Genomic DNA, 6,582 nt, shown 5'->3' on the forward strand with positions numbered 1-6,582 from the left:
TTCCTTCCTCTACATTTTCCCATATAACTTTTCTCACTCTTTCAAATTCACGGTCTCCTTTTAACTAACTAGTTCTCTTGGCAGTTCTTTGAGGCAGATGCGATGTGTTATTAGAACAATATGTGTGCTGAAATCAGTCTTTGTGCTTTTAGAAAATGTGCCTTTTCTCCTTGCCTGCTTAACACTAGTGCATTAGTATTACTGTTGTTTACTAAATTATTATATACCTAGTGGCTTAAATAATGTGCATTTTTACATCTTTGTGTGTGTGTGTGTGTGTGTGTCCATGTGTTTCTTTTTTTTTAACCTTTAGGCAAAGTGTATCTGCTCTGTTTAATATATCAAAGTTTCAACTAAGGTATGAAGTGAGCTGTTCATTTCTGAAACAAGAAAACCTCTTCCATGGTCATGTTGTTGGCTGCATTTTAGATTCTTTACAGTTAAAGGATGAATATCTTCACTTTCTTGCTAGTTCTCAGTAGGAACATTCATCTTAGACATGCCACATATTCTCACAATGAAAAATTGTATGGCCCAACACCATAACTGTTGCTGAATTCTAAGAGTTAAGTATAGCCTCTGATTCTAATTTATAAATTCAAAAACATGTGGGTAGGTAGCTCTCCTAAGGGTGCTAGTCATATTTAGTAACATGAATACTTTTATGTTTATCACATTTGCAAATGGAGTTGCATGTATTAAGCTCAAAACACAAATGTGATTCAACTAAATTTTACTTATTGATGAATGAGTTGTCAGGTCTGTATTCTTTTGTTTATTTCTGACTAAATCAACCATGGTCATATAAGTTGATATGCTGCTTTAGTGAGTGGATAGTAAGTTAGCAGAATTTTAAAAGTAACTACCTTATACTGTCTAAAATTGTGTCATACTGTTTGAATTTTCCTAATTAGAAATTAATTTTCAGTTGCCATAGTTACTTTCAAATGAAATAAAATATTCCTGAGAATATTAAGAATCTATTGAATATTGGTAATTCAGTATGATATTTAATCACATTGACTGTATCATAACTTCTACCTCAATCCAGTAATTTTGAATTTAATACTGATGATGATCATTGAGCTGGCACAGCACAGTACCTATTTGAGAACTAAAACGTATGGCATCAGTAAGTCGATTCTCAGATGGGGTGAAGGAGAGAGAAAGGAGGAAGAGTAGAAAAGTCGCCTGGAAGACTTTATCTTAAATTTTGCTTTTTAAAGCATATCATACTAGCTACAAATTCATTCTATGTGGGAATTAAGGCACTGACCCCTACATTAAGACCTGGAATTGGGAATTAAAACTACAATAAACAAAAACAGGAGTGAGGAAACTAGAAAAATGCTAGAGGTGCTCTTCACAGTAATGTAAGTACATTCTCAGGATAGAGTTTAGAATCAATTCTCAAACATTACTTTTTGATGGATGGCTACTAGGGTGTCAGCTTGTTCTTTTGTCAACCAATTCCTTAGACTAATCTTAAAGGGGCAGTATATTCTGATGAATTCTTATAGTGAATCTATATATAATTGACAAAGGGAACATTTCAAAAGAAAACACTTTTCAGGAAGAATAAGCATCGGCCAACAAATACAACTAGAAGCTGTGGATAATTTTGAACTTTTAAACAGTTTAGACATTATTGATATGTAATTTCACACACTTATGAACAAATTCAACATAAACTTTGTATTTTTAGTAGTTTTTCCAGCATTGCAATTTCAGGAACTACCAGAGTTTTACTTTCTGTGGAACTTATATTCTTAAATATGACCCAAAAACCAGCACTGTGCACCATACTACCCAGTGGCCAGGGCTTAGGAGAAGGCTAATCCAGTTTCAGCAGACAGAGCTTAGTGAAAACAATCAGTGACATTCGCTCTGATGGGTGACAGGATGGGATATTGTATGAAATAAGAAGGTAGTAGCCAAATGTCTCAGATCAGTGTATTGTGTGCTAAGAAGCATGGTCATGTGAATGTACAGCATGGTTTGTAGCACAATGTCAGTAAGAAGGACACATTCCTGAAAAGTGCACAAGAAAGGAGGGCTGGGGAGAGTACAGAAGTCTCAGAAGGACTAAGGAACCACCTCAAGGACCGTGATGGGATTTAATGCTGTTAGACTGGGAACGATCCATGTCTTTGTAGTCAAACTGTGATTGTCATGAGATTCAAGGTGGGCTGTCCATCTGTGGTATTGACTACAACACCACCAGCTTTTAAAATATTATTATGAAATTCTTGTAGAAAACAATTTATATTCTGCTATTTATAATCTGCTACTCTTTTAAAAATTGACTTATATAAGTTTGGGGGATGGTACAAAGAGTGTGAAACGCAGGGAACTAAAATACAATCTGTGAAAGCAGCTTGAGATCCTTAGAGAAAACTTGGCCCAGTTGTTATCTCTTCTACTTTCTCCAATTAAAGATGCTTCCTTTGAGGGAATGTGGCATCTGAAGATCATTAGGTTTCAGTAGAGCAGTGATGCAGAGCCACTTCTCAGGAAGGACTCAGAGGACCCACTCCCTGAAAGAAATCAGCTTATTTGCTCTTTAGAATTGGGCCATGTAAAATCCAAATGCAGTCTGGATCTCCTACTGTGTCCTCAAGTGAAGTGGCTCATAAGATAAGAAACCACAGTTTGGGACTACATTTCCAGGCTATGTGCCAATCAGAGTAACACGCTATAAAGCTATCAATTTTGAGGAAAACCTACACTTGGAGGAAATTTGCTTGGAAACAGGCTGGCAAGTTCTCATCTAGAAAAAAGAATTTTCATTTGAAGCTGGTTTAGAGAAAGGACCCAAGGAGCTGAATAGGTTTGCAGCCCCATAGGAGGAACAACAATATGAACTAACCAGTACCCCTAGAGCTCCCAGGTACTAAAACTCCAACCAAAGAGTACACATGGTGAGACTCATGGCTCCAGCTGCATATGTAGCAGAGGATGGCCTAGTCGGTCATCAATAGGAGAGGCCCTTAGTCCCGTGAAGGCTCTGTGCCCCAGTGTAGGGGAATGCCAGGGCCAAGAAGCTGGAGAGGGTGCGTTGGTGAGTAGGGGAAGGAGGGAAGGAATAGGGTTTTTTTTTTTCCAGAGGGGAAACCAGGAAAGGGGAGAACATTTGAAATGTAAATAAAGAAAATATCTAATAATATAAAAAATGAATTGTGTAGTATAGTTGCTTTGACAGAATACCTACTTCTGATAGGAACTGTGATCATAGATGGTACAGGAATGTGATTATAAGAAGACTGTTACTTGAGATGAGGTAACAAAGAACAGAAATGTAAAACTTGTTGTCATCGTGTAGACATTATGAAAGAGGATGGTACTGGGTCTTGGTATGTTTGTAGCAGTAAGGGACACAGTATTACTCAGGAGGTATGCACTGCAGTTATCAGAAGAAAGCAAGTAATGAACCAGACCTTTGTGAACATTAGCTGTGCAAACTTTGGAAAAATTCTACCTCTTAATAATCAGTTCACTAATCTATCATAGGGATAAACTCAGGTTATCATTGTTGTTAAATCCAAATGAATCAAAATTGCTTTGTATGTACTTCATGTGAATGAATTAAAGTTTGCTACCATCTCAAGATAGTTATTTCCTTACAAAAGAATATATATTTTCCTTATGATATATAAACAAATAACAACTGTTATTTATTATATATCTATATTAGTTTCCAAAGTTGACAATAGCATTTTCATACAATAATTTAAAATGTTTCATATTACAGTTTTTCCACATATTAATGTACTTTTGAAAATGTATCTTTATACCAATTTTCTGTAGTTTAGAAATAAACAAAGTCTACTATAATAAATATTTCTACTAACATATTTTTACTATATTAATATATTAGTTCACAATATATTTTAAAATAAACCTTAGCTTTCTTGGTTTGGGTGACATTTTTTTTTATATTTCAAGATAGAATTTTTTCATAGAGATGCTTTTAAAGTATAAATATAATAGAAACACACATGAGGCAACTGTGACATCAGATTCCTATGGCCTTACTGGAAAATTTTAATATGTATTTTACTATATTTTAAATTTATATTAAAAATTTTAATATGTATTTTTACTATAGATTTAATAACACGCAAGAACAAAGTCTTATGTACAGCTGTATTGTAAGGGTTGTCTAAAAGCTATACGCACAGATGATTTCTTAAAAATGTAATGTCTAACAAAATTTTAATTACCTTCTCAATACACTTACTAAATTTTCACAAATATTTTGTGAGCCAGTCCTGACTTTGCAAATGGTTTTAGTTTACATACATACAGCTGGGTTTACAAACATGCAGTTTTACTATAAGGAGTCATTGTGATATGCAAAATAATTTTAGAAAGACTTAGAAAATGAAAATTAGATCACATCTAAAAAAATCATGTGTCTTGTAGATATTTCTAGTATGGGTATACATGGCCATTTTGTAGGTCAAAGTCTAGATATATCTATAGAGATGTTTCAAACAATTTGGTTGTCTTTAATAACTTACAAATTAACTGGGTTCTGATGATGGCAAGTAGCCTTGGTTTCTGTTGCTTATGTTCTTGTGCTTGCTTTTCACTATCTGGTTATCTCTGGTGTGAGTTGGTCTTGCTGTCTTTGACTGGAGCTTGTCATTCTTGTGAGTCTATGATCTTAGGTGTGTCAGCACTCTTATGAGTTGAGGTGTATTAGCATCCCTGGGGGATAAGTTGTCACTTGGCAGTATTGGGGTGCCAAGAGCTGTGGTACAGAGTCAGCTCCTGGTTTCAGATGGGAACTGGAAGAATCATGTTCCAGGCTGCACTGAGATTGCTGAATCCTCTGGGCCCTGGGTGGGTACCTCTTAGACCAGGTATTGGGGTCATAGTGGTGGTCTCAACTATGAACTTCGGTGTTTCAGTACTCTTAGGTTATCACCAGGCGAGATTGGGGTCTGGAGAACTGTGACACATGGTTAGCTACTGGGAGCAGATGGAAACCAGAAGGCCATCATGTTTTTCATAATATAAACTTCTCCCCTTTGAGAATATGGCTTGCCTCCCACCAGGGGCTGTGTCTGACTCTTCTACAGTATCTGCCATACTACCCGATCTCATTTCCCTTCAGATTGTGTACTCCTGCCCTCGGATATCTTGTTCAATGTTTCGTTTTTTTTAGCTGGGTCTTATCTGAAGAGTCAATTGCATTCATTGAGTTTTTCAAATATGGATCTATACCTTCGAAAGCACACCTAACAGTTGCTCATTAAGAAATTATTTATTTGCCTCAAATGTTTACAAATATAATTTATTTTTTAGAACTCCTACTCATAATTACTTGTGATACAATTTTCTTATATTTTAAATGTTATGTATTTTGATCAATTATTCTGTTTTATTAAATTTTATGTCAATTTCACATGGATTTTCGAATGATTTTAATTTATCATCTGTTTTGTTACTTACTGAGAAAATATCTTAGTGTTTTGTAAGTGTACTCAATAGATAAGTAGTAACTTTCTTATTCAGGAGCTTAGTAGATATTTATATTTACTTTAAACTTCCTTAGTGGACCTTAGTAAAGTTTCATATAGCTTTATGTTTTTAAAAGATAATTTCCCTTTTTAATATTTTTATGGGTTATTTTGTTTATTTACATTTCAAATGCTATCCGCCTTCCCAGTTTGTCCTCTGAAAACCCTTACCCCAACCCCTCCTCCTGCTTCTATGAGGGTGCTCCCCCACCCACCCACCCACCCACTCCTACTTCGTTGCCCTGGCATTCTCCTACATTGGGACATTAAGCCTTCACAGGACCAAGGGCCTCTCCTCCCATTGATGCCAGATAAGGCCATCCTCTGCTATATATGCAGCTTGAGTCCTGAGTCCCTCCAGGTGTATTCTTTGGTTGGTAGTTTAGTCCCTGAAAGTTCTGGGATATCTGGTTGTTTGATATTGTTGTTCTTCCTATAGAATTGCAAACCCCTTCAGCTCCTTCAGTCCTTCCCCTAACTCCTCCATTTGGGGTCCCAGTGCTCAGTCCCATGGTTGGCTGCAAGCATCTGCCTCTGTATTTGTCAGAATCTTGCAGAGCCTCTCATGAGACATCCATATCAGGCTCCTGTCAACAAGCACTTCTTGGCATCAACAATAGTTTCTGGGTTTGGTGGCTGCATATGGGATGGATTCCCAGGTAAGGCAATCTTTAATGGCCTTTCCTTCAGTCTATGTTCCACTCTTTGTCCCGGTATTTCCTTTAGATAGGAACAATTCTGGGTTAAAATTTTGAGAAGGGTGAGTGGCCCTATACCTCAACGGGGGGTGGGAGGCATGCCTAACCTCTGAATATGGTCTCTATAGGTTTTCTCGGTGCGTGGTTGGATATTTCAGCTAATTTCATCCTCGTTGGGCCCTGGAAGCCTCTTGTTTTCCTGGCATTTGTGACTTTCTTTTTTATTTTTATTTTTTTATGAGATATTTTCTTTATATACATGTAAATTTCTCATTTCCCAGTTTTCCTTCCAAAAAACAAAGAAACAAACAAAAACAACAAAAACAAACCCCTGTTGACTCCCCCCTCCCCATGCC

General features: G+C 36.4%; 1 protein-coding gene across 1 annotated transcript in view; it reads left to right on the plus strand.

Annotated features, from left to right (window-relative positions):
* Positions 1 to 6,582, plus strand: part of Cnbd1 (cyclic nucleotide binding domain containing 1) — a 367,377-nt gene that overhangs the window by 52,131 nt on the left and 308,664 nt on the right. The gene's annotated exons all lie outside the window — the stretch shown is intronic.

The sequence above is a fragment of the Mastomys coucha genome, unplaced genomic scaffold (assembly GCF_008632895.1).
Source record: "Mastomys coucha isolate ucsf_1 unplaced genomic scaffold, UCSF_Mcou_1 pScaffold14, whole genome shotgun sequence".
Taxonomy (NCBI): Eukaryota; Metazoa; Chordata; class Mammalia; order Rodentia; family Muridae; genus Mastomys; species Mastomys coucha.